The 24,152-nt window shown below is 40.7% G+C and overlaps 1 protein-coding gene across 3 annotated transcripts in view; it reads right to left on the bottom strand.

The window, feature by feature from the left end:
• LOC140199637 (xin actin-binding repeat-containing protein 2-like) overlaps window positions 1-24,152 on the bottom strand; it is a 172,777-nt gene that overhangs the window by 116,858 nt on the left and 31,767 nt on the right. Inside the window, exon 1 of one of the 3 annotated variants that reach the window (XM_072262051.1) lies at window positions 19,001-19,271. The exons of the other annotated variants lie outside the window; for them this stretch is intronic. The gene's annotated coding sequence lies outside the window, so the exon portion shown is untranslated. Of the gene's footprint in view, window positions 1-19,000; window positions 19,272-24,152 lie in introns of those variants that run through there. 3 annotated transcript variants of the gene reach the window in all.

Raw genomic sequence — 24,152 nt, 5'->3', positions numbered from 1 at the left:
ACTTCGATCAGTCACAACACAACTAAATCAAAAATCTAGACATGCTCTCAGGGATACATTGTATCTTCCGTAGATGCAAAGTACATTGAATCAAAGATTTAACATAAAACAACTTTTTAGATGTATTATAAAGTGCATTGAAAATACTAAGTTTTAAATTTAATGCATGAAGAATAATCTTTTAAGCAGTATACTATATTATAAATATTGCAGAACAAGCTCCTTATTGGGACTGATTTTTCCAACAGTGAATGTCTAAAATTTCTTCCCTAAAAAAGTAATTGTTGATTTTTTAAAAATCGCCGCCCACTCTGTCTAGGGATATCACTAATTCACTTTGGCTGACACACAATTACACATAGCATTACACAGTTCGAAATCCACACCACAGAAACTTTAAAATTTCTAGACATATATTTTCTCAAGGACAGCATTCAACTCCACCCATCCAAAAATCAATGCCCATTTTTTTTGTGATTGTGTTAATTTTACTTTAAATATTTGCATGGTGCTTCCTCCTCTAACAAAGAATTGAGCATAGATCAAGCTCAGGATTTTCCCAAACCAATAAATACTAGCTTACCTTGAACTTACTTACTCGTTGAGTTTTAAAGCTCTATTATTTTTGCCACAAGTTAAAACAGCTGAACTTAAGAGACTTATTAAGGTTGTTGGATGCTAAAGGACTTACTGATAAGGCTTATAAAATTGAATTTAAGATGCTGACATATCTGTAAGCTAATAGAATTATTGTTTTGTGATCATGTAATTAGATCAAAAATGATCATCTCACTCTAATATGAATCTAGAATCCGTAATTGTACACAAACCATGTCATCAGGTTTGCGGCTGACACAACAGTGGTTGGCCTCATCAACAATGGTGATGAGTTGGAGTTCAGAGAGGAAGCAGAGCGGCTGGTGGACTGGTGTGACAGCAACAACCTAAATCTGAACATGGAGACTAAGGACATTAAGTGGAATTGAGGAAAGTACAAATGAATCATCGCCCTCTGTGCATACATGGTTCCTCCGTAGAGAGAGAGAGAGTTAAGCACACCAAGTTTCTAGGAGTTCACATTACAGACGGCCTCACCTAGTCCTTCAAAATTACCTCTCTAAATAAGGCACAGCAGTGCTTCCATTTCCTGAGGAGAATGAGTCAAGGAAGGCTACCCCCACCCTATCGTAACTAAACCTCACCAGGAGCATCATTGAGAGTGTCCTGACAGGTTGCATCCCCATCTGGTAGGGGAGCAGCAGAGCATCGGACAGGAAGTCCCTACAAAGGACTGTGAGAATGGCTGTGAAGATCATAGGGATCTCTTTACCACCCATTGTGGATATTAATCAGAACGCAGGGCCCTTAGTATTATCAAGGATCCCGCGCAACCATCCAGCATCCTCTTTGACATTCTACCACCAGGCAAGAGACTCCAATGCATAAAGACAAGAATGGTCAGGATGGGAAACTGTTTCTTCCTTCAGGCCATTAGGCTTCTAAATTCCCTGCCGCATTCCATTCGAAGTGTCACCAGTTAATTTGTTCTGCACCCTAAAATATTTAATTCATGCACTTTACTTTGTTTATCTATGCATAATTCATTTGTATAATTCATATGCATAATTCTTACTTTCCAAAGTTATTGTGTTATATGTATGTTAATGTGTACTACTGTGCTTTACGCCCTGCTCCTTAGAAATGTTTCATTTGATTGTGTTCATGTATATAGTTAAATGGCAATAAACTTAACTTGACTTGACTTGGATTACTAACAAGTATGATGGACTTCAGTTTTATAGAGACATTGAACTCATCAGGGTTACTTTCCATAAGAGTTAAAGGCTTTCAAGATCATTAATGTCTTTAATGTTAGTTACAAGAGCAAGAGGTTTAAGTTAGTTGACACCATAATAAAAGAACATTTAAGCAGGTTTTAAAAGAAGTTTTTATAATCTGGAAGGAACTCCTCATAGGCTACGAGCCACAGATTCAATGGGAATTTAGAAAGGGCAAATTACAGGTTTTGAAGATATTGCTCTATGAAACATGACTGGATGAATTAATAAAAGCCCAGTTCAATCCTCCGTACACAAACCTTCCACTACTTTTCCAACTATTCCTATGCAAATGATTTCTTACAGTCCTATTTTAGAGAAGCCATTTTGATTTCAATGTAACACACATCAAAGTTGCTGGTGAACGCAGCAGGCCAGGCAGCATCTCTAGGAAGAGGTGCAGTCGACGTTTCAGGCCGAGACCCTTCGTCAGGACTCCAATGATTTCAATGTGATTTCTTATCAAAGGATTGTTTCTTCTGAAAATGACACAAGGTAATTATGGGTGTTTAAATTAGTAGACAGACAACGTGCTGGAGGAGCTCGGCTGGTCAGGCTGCATCTACGGATGGGAATAAACAGTCGACATTTCAGGCTGAGACCCTTCATCATTGTATGTATTGGTCTAGATTTCCAGTACTTCTACAGTCCTTCTTGTGTCTCATATTAGCAGATTACTTCTATTGTGGTAATAATGTGAAATTCACTCCATGTCAGGGTGCAAGCACACATTTCAGACTTTCAGAACTGCAGGGCAAGTGTAAGGAAATGAGGAAAGGAATTAGTATAGACCCAGTACAACAAAGAATTTCCTTCAGCACCAAAACTATTCTACATGCTGAATTGTTTTACTTTGATTCGCATGAGCATGGTGTGTCATATGTCAGCAAATCTGAAATTTGAGGATTTGAGATTATGCAAACTCAACTTTGCTGCAAATATTGCAAGCCAATGAATGCACTTCCTCAAACTTTCATATTTGCTTGTTTATACTGGTAATGTTCCATGCCAGTGTTTACAGGAATCAATAAGACATACACCTGCCTTTGATGGAATAATGTAGCTCTGACTAAGACCATAGACCATAAGACATAGGAGCAGAATTAAGCCGTTGGGCCATTGGGTCCAGTCGATCGTATGATTCTCAAACCCGTTCTCCCGCCTTTCTCTGTAACCTTTGATGCCCTGACTAAACAATAACCTATCAAGCTCTGCTTTAAATGTACCCAAATGACTTGGACAATGAATCCCACAGATTCACTACTCTCTGGATGAAGAAATTCCTCCTCACGTATTCCAAATGGATGTCCCTCTATTCTGAGGCTGTACTCTCTTGTCCTAGACTCTCCACTGTAAGAAACATCCACTCTATCTTGGCCCTTTTCTATTCAATAGGTTTCAATGATATCCCCCATCATTCTTCTAAACTCCAGTGAGTACAGACCCAGAACCTTAAAGCTCTCCTCATCTGCTGACCCTTTTATTCCTGAACCTCCTCTGGACCCTCTCCAATACCAGCACAGCTTTTCATAGATAAGAGGAACAAAAATGTTCAAAATACTCCGTGCATCTGACCTGTACCTTATAAACTTGCAGCATTTATATATTAATCATCTTGAAATGAATTCTAACGTTGCACTTGCCTTCTTTACTTAATCTGCAGTTAACCTTCAGGGAATGCTGCACAAAGCCTCCCTATGCACCTCTGATTTTCGGTTTTCTCCTCTTTAGTATATATCTTTATCGTTTCTACCAAAATGCATGGTAATGCACTTCCCTCCACTATACTAAATCTGCCACTTCTTTGCCCATTCTCTCATTCTTTCTAAGCCCCGCCACAGATTCCCTGCTTCCTCTACAGTTCTTTCTGTCCCCTAACTGATGAAAAATACTTATTAAGTTTGTCCATTACTACCTCTCCATCATCATTTTCCAGCAGACCGATGTCCACCTTTAGAACATAGAACATAGAATAGCACAGCACAGTACAGGCCCTTCGGCCCACAATGTTGTGCCGACCCTCAAACCCTGCCTCCCATATAAGCCCCCACCTTAAATTCCTCCATATACCTGTCTAGTAGTCTCCAAAACCTCATTAGTGTATCTGCCTCCACCACTGACTAAGGCAGTGCATTCCACACACTAACCACTCTCTGAGTAAAAAACCTTCCTCTAATATCCCCCTTGAACTTCCCACCCCTTACCTTAAAGCCATGTACTCTTGTATTGAGCAGTGGTGCCCTGGGGAAGAGGTGCTGGCTGTCCACTCTATCTATTCCTCTTATTATCTTGTACATCTCTATTATGTCTCTTCTCATCCTCCTTCTCTCCAAAGAGTAAAGCCCTAGCTCCCTTAAGAAGCTCTCTTGCCTCTCTTTTACAGTATATTCTGAAGTCTTTTGGTATCTTCTTTTATTTATTATTAACTAGCTTACCTTCCTATTTCATCTTTTCTCTCCTTATGGCTTTTTAGTTGCCTTCTGTTGGTTGTTAAAAGCTTCCCAATCCTTCAGCTTCCTACTAATTTTTGTTGTATTATATGTCCTCTCTTTTGCTTTTATGCTGCCTTTGACTTCCCATGTCAACCGTGGTTGCCTCATCCTCCCTTTAGCATACTTCTTCATCTTTGGGACATATCTATCTTGCACCTTCTGAATTGGCCCCAGAAACTCCAGCCATTGCTGTTCTGCCATCATCCCTGCTAGTGCCCCCTTCCAATCAACTTTGGCCAGCTCCTCTCCATGCTTCTGTAATTACCTTTACTCACTATAATAATGATGTGTGTGACTTTAGCTTCTCCCCTCAAACTACAGGGTGAACTCTATCATATTATAATCACTTTTCCCCCAAGGGTTCCTTTACCTTAATCTCCCTAATCAAATCTGGTTCATTACCCAATCCAGAATTGCCTTTTCCCTAGTGGACTCAGCCACAAGATGCTCTAAAAACTCATCTCATAGTCATTCAACAAATTCATAACCCTGCCTTTTTACATGCCTTTTCCACCTCCCATTGTAATTTGTTTTCCACACTCTGACTACTATTTGGAGGCCTGTACATAACTCCCATCAGGTTTTGTTTACCCTTGTGTTTCTTAACTCTACCCACAAAGATTCTATATCTTCCAATCCTCTGTCATCTCTTTCATTTTTTACCAACAGAGCCACCCAATCCACTCTGCCTACCTGCCTGTCCTTTCAATACAATGTGTATCCTTGGATATTAAGCTCCCATCTAAGTTCTTTCAGTCATGACTTAGTGATGCTCACAGTGTCATACCTGCCAATCTCTAACTGCGCTATCTGATAGAGTGTTTCAGCCTAAAATGTCAACTGTTTATTCTTTTCCATATATGCTGCCTGGCCTGCTGAGTTCCTCCAGCATTTTGTGCATGTTGCCATTAGTTTCCCCAGCAGCTCTAAGGCCCTGTACGTAACAGTTAACCAAGTGCAATCAATCCATATCTCTCTCCTTACTACACACCTTTAATTTGAAAAAGAAAGAATAGGCCAGTAATTATTAAAGAAGAGTTTTCTTGGCTATAGACTATAAAATCATTATTGAAATGTAGCCTAATTGTAGTTGTTCAAATCCTTTTCAAACCGGAGGTTCCACATTGTGGTGCCATCAATATCCCTGAAGATGTATGAGAAACTTACCTCTGACATTCCCCTTGTACCTCCTATCATGCACCATATTTTGAAATCATCTGTGTTAGTTATTTCAGTTCATAATTTGAGTCAAGATAACTGATACCAGGATTAAGGAAGACATTTTTGTTGGTTCACAAATCAAACAGGCTATCAATAACAGGCAATTCAAAGAATTTATAGTGGCTCCGGGGAAAATCGCATGGAACGCATTCATCGACGTTTTTGAAAAATTTCTTGGCAACTACAGAGCACTGAACTACGTGCAGCTGGTTGACAACATACTTCAAGCATACAAAACCATGAAACATGTTACTAACGATTCATTTTCTCCCATTTAGACTTCTTCCCTGCATATCTTGGTGATGTCAGTGACGAACATGGTGAAAGGTTTCACCAGGACATTGCAGTCATGGAGAAACTGAATCAGGGCAAATGGAATCCATCAATACTGGGGGATTATTGTTGGACACTTAAGTGAGAAGCCTCAGACTCTGAATACAAATGAAAATCATCAACAAAACATTTTTAGCTTAGTTGGACTATTACAGAGTTCGCGCTATAATGCAATTAAACACATTATACAGTATTCAATAAAAGTTAATTTCTTGTTTCTCCAAATTCCTACATGATAAAAGTAGTCTGAAATTATATTTGTGTTCAGTTTCAAGCCGTCTATCACAAACAAAAACAATTCTGAGGAAGTAACACTTTACAAAAAAAAAATTGTTATCCAGTGGAATTAGTAATTCCAGTGACTCTAATTAGGCTTATTCTTTCAAACATAATTCAGTGTAATTGGATTTAGGCAATATAGTCGATTATTTACTAGGAAAAGACAAGTTGGAATACAATAGATATGTGAATAATTACTTAAAATTAAATAAGTCAGTCATTGAAAAGATTAAATGAAGCACAATTTTCATAGCTCACAGTAAGAATTGGACAGGTTTAAGGACCGCTTAAATGAAATAACGTTTAGTCCCTCAGGGACTATTATACAAAATGTGTATGAATAGGGAAAAATGAACATTTGGCAAATCTGGAACCGGGTAAGCAATGAAGAAATATTTGTGAAGCTCTGTTGCAATTAATTACTAAGGCAGAGTCCTGACACAGCTGCATGTGATGTGTTCTCTTATACAACTCAGACATGGAGCTTAATTTCAATATTAAAAAAAAACTGAAATAGACCTAAATATCAAAAGCTTGGCACAAGAATGCTCAGTTCATTGATTTTCCAACTTAAGGCCCCTCTGGGGCATGGTGATATCAGGAGATGGCAGAGCAAGGCTGTGCTCTGGGTGAATTTAATTATTGGTTAATAATTAGTGTGGTCAATGGAGCAGGGGAAGGACAGTGAAAACAAATGTCTCTACCGTTTCAGAGCAAATGTTTGTGTGGGTGTTCAAAGATAATGTCAAAGAGATTACAGGGTAAAAGTGTTGATAGTTTCAGCAGGGTTCCTTTTTACAGGCTTTCAGTCCAAATTCCAGAGTTTAACACCTCAGCTCCTCAGCCAAGTACACAGATGTCTGAACTGTGGTTCCTCTTGTTCTGTCTTTGCGGCAAAGAGTAAAAGAGTTTGGGGAGAGCACATAAAAAGAGACCAATTAAAACCGAAATTACCAGAAGAGCAAAAATAGCTGTACATGCAGGATGTGTGAAATACAGGGCTGGTTATCTGAAGCAATTCAGTTTAGCCTTGAATCCGGAGTTCTACTCTGTGCTTTTTTTCAGAGGACGAGAAGTTGCTCCTTTGACTTCATGAGAACAATATTAAAAGGTTGAAGATCAAGAGGTCTTTTAGTACATAGGAGGGAAATTGAAGATATGTCTGAATGGTGCCACAACAACAGCTCTTTTTCAATGTCAGCGAGACCCAAGAGCTGATTATTGACTTCAGGGGGAGGAAATCAGAGGTCCATGAGTTGGTCCTCATTGGAAGGTCAGAAGTGGAGAGAGTCAGCAACTTTTAAATTCCTTGGTGTGATCATTTCAGAGGACCTGTCCCGGACACAGCAAGTAAATGCAATCATGAAAAAGCATACAGCGCTTCTAGTTCCTCAAAAGTTTGCGAAAATTTGGTATGACATCTAAAACTTTGTCAAACTTCTGTAGATGTCTGGTGGAGGGTATATTGACAGGCTGCATCACAGCCTGGTAAGAAAACACCAATGCCTTTGAATGAAAAATCCAACAATAAGTAGTGGATATACAGCCCAGTCCATTATGGGTAGAGCATTCCGCACTATTGAGCATATCTACACGGAGCGCTGTCGTAGGGAAGCAGCATCCATCATCAGCTACCCTCTGCACCCAGCCCATGCTCACTCCTCGATGCTGCCATCAAAAGAGAATATACAGGAGCCTCAGAACTCACACCACAAATTCAGGAAAAGCTACTACCCTTCAACCATCAGGCTATGGAACCAGAGGGAATAACCTCACTCATCTTTACTTGCCCCATGACTGAAATGCTCCCACAACAACATGCCATTAGTTTCAAAGTAAATGTGCAAAAAGATAGGCTTAGTCCATGGGTTGAGATTCTAAATTGGAGAAAGGCCAATTCTGATGACATCAGAAATAATCTGGCAAGTGCGGATTGGGACAGGCTGTTTTCTGGGAAAATTGTACTTGGTAAGTGGGAGGCCATCAAAAATTAAATTTTGAGATTACAAAACTTGTCTGTGCTTGCCTGAATGACAGGTAAACAGCACAAGTTTTCAAGAGGTGTTGAGGCCCTTGTTAAGAGGGAAAAGGAGCAGGTATAGACATGTAGGAATATATGAGGTGTTTATGGAGTATAAGAAATGCAAGGGAAAATCTAAAAAATCAGGAAGGGTAAAATAAGACATGAAGTTGCTCTAGCAGGCAAGGTGAAGGAGAATCCTATGGGATTCTCTCGATATGTTAAGAGCAAAAGGATTGCAAGGAACGAAACTGGTCCCCTGGAAGACCAGAATGATAATCCTTGTGTGGAGCCAAAACAGATGGGGGAGATTTAAAAATGAATTATTTGCATCTGTATTTACTCAGGAGATGGACGCAGAGTCTATAGAAGTGAGGCAAAGTGGTATCAACTTCATGTACACTGTACAGATTACAGAGGAGGAGGTGTTTGCTATCCTGATGCAAGTGAGAGTGGATAAATCCCCAGGGCTGACAAGGTGTTCTCTCAAACCCTACGAGAGACAAGTGCAGAAAATGCTAGGGCCCTAGCAGAGATATGTAAGACACCCTTAGCAACAGAACAGGTACCAGAGCATGGGAGGATAGCCAATGTTGTTCTGCTGTTTAGAAAAAGACCCTAAACTTAATCCAGGAAATTACAGGCTGGTGAGACTGACATCATTTGTGGGAAAGTTATTGGAAAGTACTCTATGGGACTGGATATATAATTATTCGGGTAGTCATCGTCTGATTGAGAATAGTCAGCATGGTTTTGTGCACGGTAGGTCACATCTAACCAATCTCAGAGTTTTTCGAGGTAGCTACCAGGAAAGTGGATGAAGTCAAGACTGTGGATGTTGTCAACATGGACTTCGGTAAGGGATTTGACAAGGTCTTACATTAGAAGTTGGCCAAGAAGGTTCAGGCACTTGGCATTCACGATTCGATATTGGTTTTGTGGGAGAAGCCAGAGAGTAGTAGTCGAGGGATGCCTCTCTGACTGGAGGCCTGTGAATACTGCTGTGCCACAGGGATGGATGTTGGGTCCTCTGTTGTTTGTAATCTTATCAATGATCCGGACGATAATGTGGTTAACTGGATGAGCAAATTTGCAATGACACCAAGATTGGGAAAGTAGTGGACAGTGAGGAGGACATCATGGGTTGTAGATGGATCTTCATCAGCCGGGGAAAAGGGCTGAGAAATGGCAGGTGGAATTTAATGCAGACAAATGTGAAGTTTTATACCTCAGTGGGACCAACCAAGTTGGGTCTTACACAGTGAATGGTAGGACACTGAGGAGTATGGTAAAACAAAGGCATCTGGGAATACAGGTCCAGAATTCATTGGAAGTGGTGCCACAGGTAGACAGGGTCATAAAGAAAGCTTTTGGCATATTTGCTTTCATAAATCAATGTATTGAGTACAGGAGGTGGGATGTTATGTTAAAGTTGTATAAGGCGTTGGTGAGACCTAATTTGGAGTATCGTGTGCAGTTTTGGTCACCTACCTACAGGAAAGATGTATAAGGTTGAAAGAGTACAGAGAAAACTTACAAGGATGTTGCCAGTTCTGGAGGACAAGGAAAGATTGAATAGGTTAAGACTGTATTCTTTAAAACATGAAAGATTAACAGGGGATTTGATAGAGGTATATATGAGGGGTAAAGACAAGAGAAATGCAAGCAGACTTTTTCCACTGAGGCTGAGTGGGACTACAAATAAAGGTCATGGGTTAAGGGTAAAAGGTGGGAAGTTTAAGGGGAACCTTCTTCACACAGAGGGTAATGAGAGTGTGGAATAAGCTGCCAGCGCAAGTGGTGAATGCAAGCTCGCTTTCAACGTTTAAGAGAAGTTTGGATAGGTACATGAATGGTGGGGGTATGGAGAGCTATGGTCCCAGTGCAGGTCGATGAGAAAGGGCAGTTTAAATGATTTTGGTATGGACTAGATAGGCTGAAGAGCCTGTTTCTATGCTGTACTCCTCTATGACTCTGTGATAAAAGAGACTCTTGATCTCACCTTGTTATAATCTTGCACTTGTTTCCTTCATTGAAAATGATCTAATGAAACGTATATTTAAATGCCAGTGAAGTGGACCAAAAAAAATGAATTCCCCCTGCCCCCAGTCAGCCTATTCTTAATTTGATTTAATTAGTAACTGCCCTGCTTGCCAAATAATAATGGGGGGTCCTCTGTGGCTTATTGCAAAATACTCATGAAAGCACAAAAATCTAAGGAAACTTAATTTAACACAGTTCTCAGAAACTTGCGGCAAGAATCAGTATCCATAAATAGAGGTATCCTGACTGTTGAGCAAGTTATTGAAGATCTCTGCTCTGGGAAGCTTGTATTTTACTAAGGGGATTAAATGAGTCACACAAGTGCCAGGTCCTTGTTAGTTTATAGGAGGTAGGCGGTAAAACTTGCAGTAAATTTCAACACTGATTTGAGTTCCGCAGATATTCTATTTTCTTTATTTAATTTGCTGATAGGTTCTTGAATCAGATGTCTGTTTCATATTAAAATCTATTTTTAAAAGTTTCTTTTCCTTTGAAGTCTTCTCAACATGTGCTCTCATTTCACACACATTCTCCCAGATGATGTGAAGGAATTCTGTTCCTAAACTTCTGGGAATGTTAACATTAAACAAACTACAAGAAGTCAATCACATTTGTGGGTCTGAAGCTACAGACAGGCCAGCCTATGTAGGCACAGTGAATTTCCTTCCCTGAAGGTATGGATTGGTAATTTGATGTTACTTTCAGTTTGAGATTTTGAAGTTTATATTCTCTCTTGTGGTACTTCAAATGAGTACGCGTAATATTCAAGAATAGGAAATCTGCTTCTAATGAGCTCCGTTGTTACAGAAAAAAATCAAATCGTATGTACGATCTGTATGACTGTTGCAAACTTATTCATTGCCTTTCCTCAGGATCATGACCACACCTTCTAACACATCAAAAAGCAAAATCTAATCACATGCAGAGGATAAAACCAAAATATCAAATGAATATCTAGATGATTAAGAAATGGAAGGTTGTCAATATGCATCGCCATCGTCGTTAGGTCGCATCTGGAATTTCCAGTTGGCGGACGATTTCCCCCCCATGCCGCTCCGCTCTGTCCCGACCCTTGTCCACAACATCCCTAGTCTTGTCCAGCTTGGTTCAATCCTTGATGTTATCCAGCCACGTTGTTCTTTGACTTCCTCTTCCTTTCTTTCCCTCCACCTTTCCATATAGCAAGTCTGACAAGATGTTATCTCTCCGCATAACGTGTCCACAATAAGCAAATTTAACTTCATAATCTTCTCCAGCAATATCAGTGGTCTATAAACTTCGGACAAAGCCCTCTCATCTGAAACTTTCTCTACCCAGCTGATCTTCAACACTCGTCGATAGCACCACATTTCAAAAGCATCAATTCGTTTCATGTCATCCTTCTTCAGGGTCCATGTTTCTGATCCATACCTCAGCACTGACCATACATAACACTCGAGGAAGTGGATTCTACTTTGGATGTCTACCTTCCGATTGCATAGTAGAACTTTTAACTTCATGAACTGGGTCTTAGCCATACCTATTCTCCTTCTGATCTCAACTACACATCTCCCGTCATCTGTCAGACAACTGCCAAGATAATCAAACTTTCACACCTGTTCAATGTCTTGTCCATTCACTTGTAATGATACTTGTAATGAGTGTTTGTTTTGCTTACCACCATCTATTTTGTTTTCTTAGAGTTCATTTTAAATCCGTACTCAAGGCTTTTCTCATTCGCTTTATTCAGCATAATTTGCAGTTCACATTCGCTGTCAGCTAACAACGCGGTGTTGTACTCATACCTGATGTTATCCACCTTCTGACCTCCAATTGGAATACCTGACTCCTGATGGTCACATTCCCGAAAAATCCATTCTCCATAGAGGTTGAGCAAGTCCAGCAATCCAACACAGACTTGCCTTACGCCTCGTTTAATACATGCCCATGGTGATAGCTCATTTTCTATCCTGACCGCCACTTTCTGTTTCCAATACAAGTTCCTTATTATCTGCACATTCTCCCGTCCCAGATCGTACTTGTTCAGCACCTCTATTACTTTCTCGTGTCTTACTTTATCAAAAGCCTTTTCATTGTCAATAAAGCATAAGTAGATGCATCAATAATTTTAAAAATTCAATCACTCATTTCAGTTTCCAGAAGAACATTGCAAATACTGAAGCTGAGATAAAGATGGATTAAGTCAGGTTGGCCATTGTGTGTGTCTATACCAATCAAGTAAATAGGAAAATAAATTCAAACCTCAGGTAATGGATATTTTATGTAGAAGATAGTTCGGATTAATTTTGAACACAGACCTCGCAATCCTTGGCCACGTGGTCCACCCTGTTGATTATAAATTCTGACAACATACAGTAAGAGACTGCAGATACTGGAATGTAGAGCCACACGAATCTGTTGGAGAAACACTATGAATCGAGTAACATCTGTGCAGTGGAAGGGCCTGTTAATGTCTCAGGTCGAAACCTTGCATGAGGTGCAAAATTTTCTGCCTGATGAATTTCTTGGGTTGCTATTTTGGGATATAGTGATTGGGCCATGTTGGTTACATTACCAATTGTACACTTAAAACTATTCATACAATTGCCAAATATGTTTAATTAAATTTATAATTAGCTTTCCAATATATCTGGAAATACTAGATCGTACGACAGATCAACCTGAGAAGTCGGACAGATGTGCAGATCATACCTGACTACGACTACACTATGCTCTGAGAGATTCTGGTAACATCTTCATAAAAACAAGCAAACTCGGGTTCAGGGGAGAAAAATGGACGAGCAGAGATTCATGTGATGTATTCTACTCACCTGTGGTTCATAGCCAACCGGCGCTCAGCCACCATCTGTGAATGGTGCTCAGAAAAGACAAGAACTGCTCAGTACATTGTTAATACTTCGTCACTGGCCAGAATGGATGTGATTGTACCTTAATTGTAGAACAGGGAAGGGAACTGTTCACAACTCAGCTGACAGTTTGCAAGTAATGCCCAAGTGTACACAATATGTTTTAACCTTTATGATACCTTCTGTACCTAAAGTGGCCACTGACTTGTATGTTCGTGGTCTTCTGCAGCTGCACCCCATCCATTTCAAGGTTTGACATGTTGTGTACTCTGATATGCTCGTATGTATGCATGACTTTGAGTTCCTGTTGTCTTCCTGACCACTTGAACCAGTCTGGCCATTCTTCTCTGATGCCTATCATTAACAAGGCGTTCTCACCCGCAGAACTGTTGCTCATGGGATTTTTTTTGTGTTTTTCACACCATTCTTTGTAAACTCTGGGGACTGTTGTGCATGAAAATCCCAAGAAATCAGCAGTTTCTGAGGTATTCAAACGACCCTGCCTGGCACCAATAATCATTCCATGGTCAAAATCACTTAGATCATCTTCCTTCCCCATTCTGATGTTTAGTCTGAAGAACAACTGAAGTTCTTGATCATGCCTACATGCTTTTATGCATTGAGTTGCTGCCACATGATTAGCTGATTAGATATTTGCATTATCAAGCAGGAATACAGGAGTACCTACTAAAGTGGCCACTGAGCCTGTGCCAGGGCAGTTGAACAGTAAAAACCTAGATCTACACTCCTTTTATTCAGCTGCAGACTCACAGCTTCATTTAACATTGTAGGACAAATAAATCTTTTAATTAATTTCAATTAACAAATGTAGAGTTACAGTTATCACAAATCAAATTATTGCTATAATTACATTTGTTACCTTTCTGTTTTCTAAAGAAACCCAGCCTGCTCCTTTTTAGCATACTAGTATATTCTTGCAACTCTGGTGTCATCCTTGTAAATAAATTCCTTAATTTTGCATTGCCTATATGCCTTCTCCTATAGTCCTACAGTCTACTTTTAAAAAGATAACCCTTCATATATGTGAAACACAGAAGATTCTGCAGATGTTGGGAATCTTGACCAACATGCGCAGAATTCCGAAAGAACTATGTCACCTGTAAATGTCATTTACACCAACGATCTGAGTGATAATGTGGCAAATTTGCACATGACACCAAGATTGGGACCACAGTGGACAACGAGGAAGGCTGTTAAAGCTTGCAGAGGGATCTGGACCAGCTGGAAAAATAGACTGTATATGGCAGATGGAACTTAATGCAGACAAGTATACATTTTTGCAGTTTGGTTGGACAAACCAAGGTAGGTATTACGTGGTGAACAGTAGGGCACTGAGAATTGTGTTCAAACATGACATTTTGTCTGCTGCATTAAATAAACATATTTAAATACAAGTATAATATCTGGTACAGATTACAAATGCTATAACTAAGTCCTCAAGAATAGGAACAAAACCGCAGCTCATGTATAAACTTCCTTTGACTAGGGAAGCCAACAATGCATTATATGCTTCAAACCTGCATTCTGATTTTAAAAAACTATTCTCCGGCTTCCAGGCGGGTACGGATATAGAGTTTTACCGATGTATCCATGACAAACTCTGCCATCTTCATCAGGGATGATGCCTGGGCATGTCTAGTCTGCTGGTATTTATACCCCCTCATCCATCCCTCCTGATTGGTTAGTCTTCATTCAATCAGGTTTCTGCTGTACCACCTTGTTTGCAATCAAACTCCAGTTTTTACTTAGAATGAGACCTTCACCTTTGTCAAAATTCTCTTCCTCTAGTTTTACTTCAATGGCTCCTTCACCAAGTGGCCCCAAAAGCATTGGCATGGCACTGCAGTTTTGTGCTGTCCAAGACAATCCTATAGCCATTGCAAACGCAGTGTTCTGCTACTGCCAATTTCTCTGGGTAACCCAAATGGGTATACCTGCTGTGCTGCTACTGCGGGTTTCCACTGTACATCCCAGTTGGCTGATATACGCTGCTACGCATACACACGGAATGCTGTAAACATCTGCCATACTGAGTCCCTGGACATTTTTGACCTGCGTAAGCTGTGATTTGAGCTTCCATACAAGTTTGTGGATGGTATTAATCCAGTATTTCTTCAGCATCCTGGCGATCCTTCCAGAAACAGGAAATCTGGGTAAGACAGGTGGTAACGACGGGTTCCTCTTTGTTGTTAGGTTTCCCGGTTTTTCCGTCGGCCCTTTTAAGGGCTCAACTGGTTTCCTTCACCTTGTAGCCTTTCTGTAGGAACTTTCTGTGTAATCATCTTATATCCTTGTGGAGACCCTCTGGGTCCAAAATTATTTTCGCAATGTTAATCTAGGTAGAAAGAGCCACTCTCCATTGAGAGGTGTGATGGTGGCTGTTACTGTTGAGGTACAAGTCCGTGTGAATGGGTTTCCAATAGACACCATATCTAGAGCTGCCGTCTGGTTTCTGTTGTATTAGAATGTTTATGAATCTATCAATCTCTGCCTTAAATACACACAATGACCTGACCTCCACAGAGGACTGCGGCAATGAATTCCACAAATTCACCACCCTCCGGCTGAGAGATTAAGGGAAATAGGGCTTTACTCTTTGGAGAGGAGACATGGTAGAGGTGTACAAGATAATAAGAGGAATAGATAGAGTGGATAGCCAGCACCTCTTCTCCAGGGCACCACTGCTCAATACAAGAGGATATGGCTTTAAGTTAAGGGGTGGGAAGTTCAAGGGGGATATTAGAGGAAGGTTTTTTACTCAGAGAGTGGTTGGTGTGTGGAATGCACTGCCTGAGTCAGTGGTGGAGGCAGATGCACTAGTGAAGTTTAAGAGACTGCTAGACAGGTATATGGAGAAATTTAAGGTGGGGGCTTGTATGGGAGGCAGAGTTTGAGGGTCAGCACAACATTGTGGGCCAAAGGGCCTGTACTGTGCTGTACTTTTCTATGTTCAATATTCTATGCCCTAAAGAAATTCCTTCTCATCTCCATTCTAAAAGTACGCCCCTCTATTCTGAGGCTGTGTCCTCTGGTCTTTGACTCCCCCACCACAGGGAACATCCTCTGCATATTCACTCTATCGAGCCCTTTCACCATTCGATAGGTTTCAATGAGGTCACCCTTCATACTTCTGAGTTCCAGTGAGTGCAGGCCCAGCGCCATCAAACGCTCTTCATATGACAAGCTGTTCAATCCTGGAATCATTTTTGTGAACCTCCTTTGAGCCCTCTCCAATATCACCACATCTTTTTTTAGATGAAGTGCCCAAAAATGATCATAATTATCCAAGTGAGACCTCACTAGTGCCTTATACATTACATTCTTGCTTTTATAATTTAGTCCTCTTGAAATGAATACAAACATCGCATTTACCATCATCAACTGCAGACTCAACCTGCAAATTAACCCTTAGGGAATCATGCAAAAGGACTCCCATGTCTCAGACTTTTGAATTTTCTCTCCATTTAGAAAATAGTCTACCCTTTAGAAAATAGTCTGAACTGATGAAGAGTCTTGGCCCGAAAAGTCGACCGTTTATTCCCATCCAAAGAAGCTGTCTGACCTGCTGAGCTCCTCCAGCACATTGTGTGTATTGCTCTAGATTTCCAGCATCTGCAGTACCTCTTGTGTCTATGGTCCAACATTTTATATCTTCTGCAAAAATGAATGACAATACACCTTCCAACACTGTAGTCCGTCTTCCATTTCTTTGCCCATTCTCCTAATCTGTCTAAGTCTTCAGTAGCCTCTCTACTTCCTCAAAACTACCTGCCCCTCCACCTCTTTGTATCATCCATAAACTTTGTCACAAAGCCATCAATTCCATCATACAAATCATTGACAAAATTTCAAAGGCTAGGTACAAAAACAAGAACAAGTCCAGTATATAGGCAATCTCTTGGTAACATTGGTTCCATTTTTATAGACCTGAAGAAGTTGATTTTATCCATAAGTGAGAAAATATGCAAACATCACTTAATATGGTTACCCAATCTTGCACAAAAACTCATTTATTTATTGAGATACAATGTGGAATAAACCTTTCTGGCCCTTTGGCCCATGGCACCAGCAACCCCCGATTTAATCCGAGCAATTTACAAGGACCAATTAACCTGCTAACTGTTCCATCTTTGGACTGAGGGAGGAAACTAGAGCACCTGGAGGAAACCTACAGAGTCACTGGGAGAACATACAAACTCCTTACAGGCAGCAGTGGGATATATTGTAATGATTCATATCAAACACATGAGACTGACAAGAAAGAATAATTACTAAAAGTAGGGAGACAGGAAATTAGTTCTGTCACTTGTAGGAACAAACATTTGTATATACTTCAGGCCTTTGAATATAGTAACATTAATGAGCTTGTCTCTACTATATTAGAATCAGAATCAGAAATATGGTTAATGTCACTGGCATATATCATGAGATTTGTTGCCTTTCCAGCAACAAATGCAACAAGTAATAACAGAAAAAAAACTGAATTACAGCAAGTATATAGATATATATAAAAGCTGTTCCTGAGTCACTAAATTTGTGCCTTCGTGCCTCTATACCTCCTTCCTGATGGTAGCAATGAGGTGATGAGAAGAGGGCAAAACCTTCAGCTTGCACCTCTTGAGGTAGTCCATTGTGGATTTTGAGGTGTGTTTAGGTTCATTATCCTGTTGTAGAAGCCATCCTCTTTTCATCTTCAGATCTTTAACAGACAGTGTGATGTTTGCTTCCAGAATTTGCTGGTATTTAATTGAATTCATTCTTCCCTCTATCAGTGAAATGTTCCCCGTGCCACTGGCTGCAACACAAGCCCAAAGCATGATTGATCCACCCCCGTGCTTAACAGTTGGAGAGGGGTTCTTTTCATGAAATTTTGCACCCTTTTTTCTCCAAACATACTTTTGCTCATTACGGCCAAAAAGTTCTATTCAAAAGGTTCAAAGGAACATCTAAACAAGCCTGATGCATTTTGGAAACAAGTCCTGTAGACTGATGAAGTTAAAATAGAACTTTCTGTCATGGCCCTCACAGTCCCCCAACCCAAACAACATCAAGAATCTGTGGATAGACCTCAAAAGAGCAGTGCGTGCAAGATGACCCAAGGATCTCACAGAACTAGAAGCCTTTTGCAAGGAAGAATGGGCGAAAATCCCCCAAACAAGAATTGAAAGACTCTTAGCTGGCTACAAGAAGTGTTTACAAGCTGTGATACTTGCCAAAGGAGGTGTTACTAAGTACTGACCATGCAGGGTGCCCAAACATTTGCTTCGGGCCCTTTCCCTTTTTTGTTATTTTGAAACTGTAAAAGATGGAAATAAAAAAAGTTTTCTTGCTTAAAATATTAAAGAAATGTGTCATCTTTAACTTTAGGCCTAGTGGATATCAGTTCGTCTTTTACTCGCTTAGCTATTCACAGTAACAGAAATTTTGACCGGGGTGCCCAAACGTTTGTATGCTACTATATATATTAAATTGTGCAAACAAAAAGAAATTTTAAAAAAGCAGTGAGGTAGTGTTCATGGGTTCAGTGTCCAATCAGAAATCAGAAGGCAGAGGGGAAGAAGCTGTTCCTGAATCGTTGAGTGTGTGCCTTCAGGTCTCTGTGGCTCCTTTTTGATTATAGCAATGAGAGGAGTGCATGTCCTGGGTGATGCTGCCTTTTTGAGGCATCACTCCTTGAAAATAACTTGGATACTACAGAGGCTAGTGCCCATGATGGAGCTGACTAATTTGACAACTCTTTGCAGCTTACTTCGATCCTGTGCAGTAGCCCCCCCCCACCCCCCCATACCAGATGGTGAATTAGCCTGAAAGAATGCTCCCCTCAGTACATCTGTATAAACTTGCGAGTGTTTTCGGTAACGTACCATATCCCTGCAAACTCCTAATGAAATATAACCACTGCCTTACCTTCTTTATAGCTGCATCAATAGGTTGCACCCAGGTTAGGTCCTCAGGGATGTTGACACCCAGGAACTTGAAATTGCTCACTTTTTCCAATTCTGATCCCTCTAGGAGGTTTAGTGTGTGCTCCCTCGTCCTACCCTTTCTGAAATAAACCACTTAGCTACAAGAATACTTGGTGCTGCTCTGTTCAATCAAGCTTGAGATCAGAGCAGGGTGTAACTGAAGCAGTGGAGAGGTCAGCTACTGTCAGAAGCAGACCCTTTGGAAAGACATGACTTGCCCATTTGGATCTCAGTTCCTCTCACGTAAAATCAATGGTGTTAATGTATCTGGGTGTTATACTACTATTTTCTCAGTTACGGGAAGTTGTTAGTTCCTGTTTTCCATAAATCTGCATGTTTTCTCTGAAAAAGGTCAAGCAGGTCATGCAAATGAAAACAAAGGAAATTTTTCATGGCCTTTCCCTACAGTTTTGGAAAATACTTCAGAAGCTTACTAATGATTCTTTCCAAACATACTCAGTAAAGAAATTTCCTTGTAATCATTTATATGATGATTACTGTTGTGTGTTCACTATGAAACTCAGTCAAAATCTTGTCACTTAAATTTGCCTGTGATCTTAGAATCAGTCACTGAGAAGTGCTTACAGACCACATCCAACATATAGACAGATGTTTTTAAACTATTTTGTTTATATGCTATTGGATGCTATGTCATCCTCCCCATTATCCATTAATAGCTGCTGTCTTAATGAATCACCTGTTTCTATGGCAACAGGGCTACTAAGTGATGAAGTATTCCTACAAATATGTATTGCAATAAATATATTGCTGTGTGTGGATACTGTTATTTCAGAAAAACAGGCTTCTCAAGATATGATTCTGTGAACAAAGCAGTGTACAGCAAACTCTTTAAGCAGATTTGAAAATCCTTGTAAAGACATAAGGATACAGAAAGATAAATGAGCAGTTTAAAAACCACAACTTTGTCGTTGTGTTTGGAGGTTTGCATGCCTCAATGACCCAGAGAGCTACATTGGCTGGAGCCTGGACTTTATGCTTTGGCTGTTGGCAGGGGCACCCATGTCAAACAGGTCAAAAGATAGAGGTCAGACTGAAGATGGCCCACTGGTCCTCCAGGTTCGGGGGATCAGCTCAGGGCCAACAACCCTGAATGGTCAAACAAAACTGTTATAGAAACAGCAATGAAGAACCCTTCTACACCTGAGTGTGACGGTATTCCTGAGTCTCCACCCGGGACTTGACAGTAGTGAAAACTGAGGAGGATCTACTAACATGATGAAGGAAGCTCTGAACACCACCAGGCATGGAGGATCACGATTGCCAGTGGCGTCACAGGCAGTAAATAAGCTATAAGATTCATATCCACCCATATTCATGAGTCAAACAACCTCTAAACACCACAGTAATATCTGGGGTCACTCGTCTCGTAAAGACACTGCCCAGAAGAAGGCAATGGCAAACCACTTCTGTAGGAAAAATTGCCAAGGACAATCATGGTGATGGAGTCCATGATTGCCCATGTCATATAACATGGTACATAATGAACAAACTAGCTTGTTACCAAAAGAAAATTTCACTTGCAAAGCTTTTTACTTTGCTTTCATTATATGCGGTTGTGGTTTCTTATCCATTATTATCCCAAGGTCAGGGTTTTTTTTCTATATTATTGCAAGATTCTCTGGAAAGCTACTTATTTAGAGATAGAATGCGGAGCAGGTCCTTCTGGCCGTTGAAGCCACTCCGCTCCAGCAACCCCACAACCCCAATTAACCCTGACCTAACAACGGGACAATTTACAATGAACAATTAACATACCTGCTACGTCCTTGGACTGCGGGAGGGAACTGAAAGGCCCAAAGAATATCAACGCATTCCTCAGGGAGGACGCACAGAGACTCCTTACAAAACGGCGCAGGAATTGAACTCTGAATTCCAGAACACCCTGAGCTGTAATAGCGGCACGCTAACCACTACAGTACTGTGGTGCTCGTTCTGCTACACTTTCACACCCTGATGCATCGATGGTGGTTCCTCTTTTTCTCAACATTGGTTATAGTCTTGCAAACCAGGATGACACATCCTCTTCACTTAAACTTCAAATAATGCTCAGGAAACCACTTGAGGACTTCCTCCAAAATCAGAAGGTTATTCCTCTTCTCTGATCTTAATAATTAATAGATTACATTGTTTGATGATCCACTTCTTGCAACGTTTTATCGAAGGCCACTTAGAAAATCCTGAACAAAGACGTGACCCCTCAAGGTAACTTTATGTGCAAATAGAGCCCTTAGTCTGTGGGGGCCAGTGCTATCATGTTTGCTGTTGTGTGCTGGGGCGGCAGGCTGAGGGTAGCAGGCACCAACAGAATCAACAAACTCATTCGTAAGGCCAGTGATGTTGTGGGGATGGAACTGGACTCTCTGACGGTGGTGTCTGAAAAGTGGATGCTATCCAAGTTGCATGCCATCTTGGACAATGTCTCCCATCCACTACATAATGGACTGGGTGGGCACAGGAGTACATTCAGCCAGAGACTCATTCCACCAAGTTGCAACACTGAACGTCATAGGAAGTCATTCCTGCCTGTGGCCATCAAACTTTACAACTCCTCCCTTGGAGGGTCAGACACCCTGAGCCAATAGGCTGGTCCTGGACTTATTTCCTGGCATAATTTACATATTACTATTTAATTATTTATGGTGCAACTGTAACAAAAACCAATTTCCCCTGGGATCAATAAAGTATGACTATGACTATGACTAACCTACTAACTGGTACATCTTTGGACTTGCGGGAGGAAATCAGAGAATCTGGAGGAAACCCGTGCATTCCATGGGAGGACATACAGACTCCTTACAGAGGACACGGGGACTGAACTCTACTCTCCGACACCCCGAGTTGTGATAGTGTCGCAGTAACCGCTATGATACCGTGGTGTTAATATGCTTTACGTCAAGTACTGTCAGAAGAGCCATGATTGAACAACATTGACCCAGCCCTCTCACTCACCCCACTGCAGTACAGATTAACCATCATGTGACTGACATCGTGGCTCCCAATTTCATCTGAGACTTTTTTCTGTGCATTTCCTTTCTGCAAAGGTGCAGTGCAGCAATGTGCAAGGACCTGATATTTTAGACTTTGAGCCTTAAACACGAATAGATTTTGTTGCAGTAGACCCACAACTTAAGTGGTTGTTGGTAGGAAGTACAAAGGCTTCTTCGTCATGTCAGTAGGTTCTTCACAGTTTTCACTACTGTCAAATCCCAGTGGAGACTCAGGAATACCGTCACAATCAGCTGTAGAAGGATTCTTCATTGCTATTTCTGTAACAATTTTGTTTTACCAGTCAAGTTTGTTGGCCTTGAGCTGAACCCCTGAACCTGGAGGACTGGTGGTCCACTCTTAGTCTGGCCTCTACCCTGTGACCTGTTTGGCATGGATGACCCTACCAAGAGCCAAAGCACAAGGCCCTGACTCCAGCCAGCATAGCTCTCTGAGTCATTGGGGCACACAAACTTCCAAACACAGCAACAAAGTTGTGGTTTTTAAACTGCTCATTTATCACTTTGTATACAGGTCTCCACGAGGATTTTCAAATCTGCTTAAAGAGTTTGCTGTTCACTGCTTTGTTCACAGAATTGTATCTCGAGAAGCCTGTTTTTCTGAAATAAGAGTATCCACACATAGCAACATTTTAATTGTAATACATATTTGTAGGTACACTTCAGCACTTGATAGTCCTGTTGCTGTAGAAATAGGTTTGATTCATTGAGACAACAGCTATTAATGGGTAATATGGAGGATCACATAGCATCCAATAATATATAAACAGAATAGTTTAAAAACATCTGTCTTAAAATTCATTTTATGATGACACTGGTTTTTTTATACAAGTAGAAATTAAAATAACATCTGAATTGTTGCGCTCTATGGAGAATTCTCAGTGCCTTAATTCTTGCACTACGGTGTTCCCATGTCCTCACTAAAATAATTGTTACCTCATGCTGTAAACCAATGCTCCCCATTGACCCAGAGTGGTGCAATGGTTTAAAAATATGTTGACCTTGATGTAGAGATGAACGCATGAGCCAGTTAAAATTATTCTTGAAGATTTATTTTAAAGGAACACTTGCATCAACAGATTTTAACATATTTTAGAAATATATAATTATCTATAAATTCATAGATGTCTAATTCACCATTATAAAAGATTATTGGTAATGTCCAGCAACATTGCGCAGAAATTGACAGAAGCTTTGGCATTTTGGCACTCTTTTTAATGCAAATATCTGAAAATTGTTTTTAGTATACTGCTGTAGACTGTAGTGCACTCAGACTTTTCACAACGACTGAATGAAAATTATACAACTGACAAGAATTCAAAACACCTCAAAACCACTTCAGGCCCCTCGTGAAGCCATGGGAGCAGGTGGTGGATGGTCGTATGAGCAGCTGGTGCATATCACAAGTCCTGGTTATGCAACCATTGACGCCAGGCAGACAATCTCTGAAGAGTATTGATAATGGCTGGTGGCACCTATCTTGTAAAGTACCTGGACTTTCAGAAAGCCTTTGATAAAGTCCCACATAGGAGAGTAGTGGACAAAATTAAGGCACATGGTATTGGGGGCAGAGTACTGACATGGATTGAAAATTGGCTGGCTGACAAGAAACAAAGAGTAGCGATTAACGGGTCCCTTTCGGAATGGCAGGCAGTGACCAGTGGGGTACAGCAGGGTTCAGTGCTGGGACCGCAGCTGTTTACAATATACATTAATGATTTAGATGAAGGGATTAAAAGTAATATTAGCAAATTTGCTGATGACACAAAGCTGGGTGGCAGTGTGAAATGTGAGGAGGATGTTATGAGAACGTAGGGTGACTTGCACAGGCTGGGTGAGTGGGCAGGTGCGTGGCAGATGCAGTTTAATGTGGATAAATGTGAGGTTATCCACTTTGGTGGTAAGAACAGGAAGGCAGATTATTATCTAAATGGAGTCAAGTTAGGAAAAGAGGAAGTACAACGAGATCTAGGTGTTCTTGTACATCAGTCACTGAAAGCAAGCATGCAGCTACGGCAGGCAGTGAAGAAAGCTAATGGCATGCTGGCCTTCATAACAAGGGGAATT

The sequence above is a fragment of the Mobula birostris genome, chromosome 6 (assembly GCF_030028105.1).
Source record: "Mobula birostris isolate sMobBir1 chromosome 6, sMobBir1.hap1, whole genome shotgun sequence".
Classification (NCBI taxonomy): domain Eukaryota; kingdom Metazoa; phylum Chordata; class Chondrichthyes; order Myliobatiformes; family Myliobatidae; genus Mobula; species Mobula birostris.
This window is presented reverse-complemented; position numbering and strand designations above follow the sequence as displayed.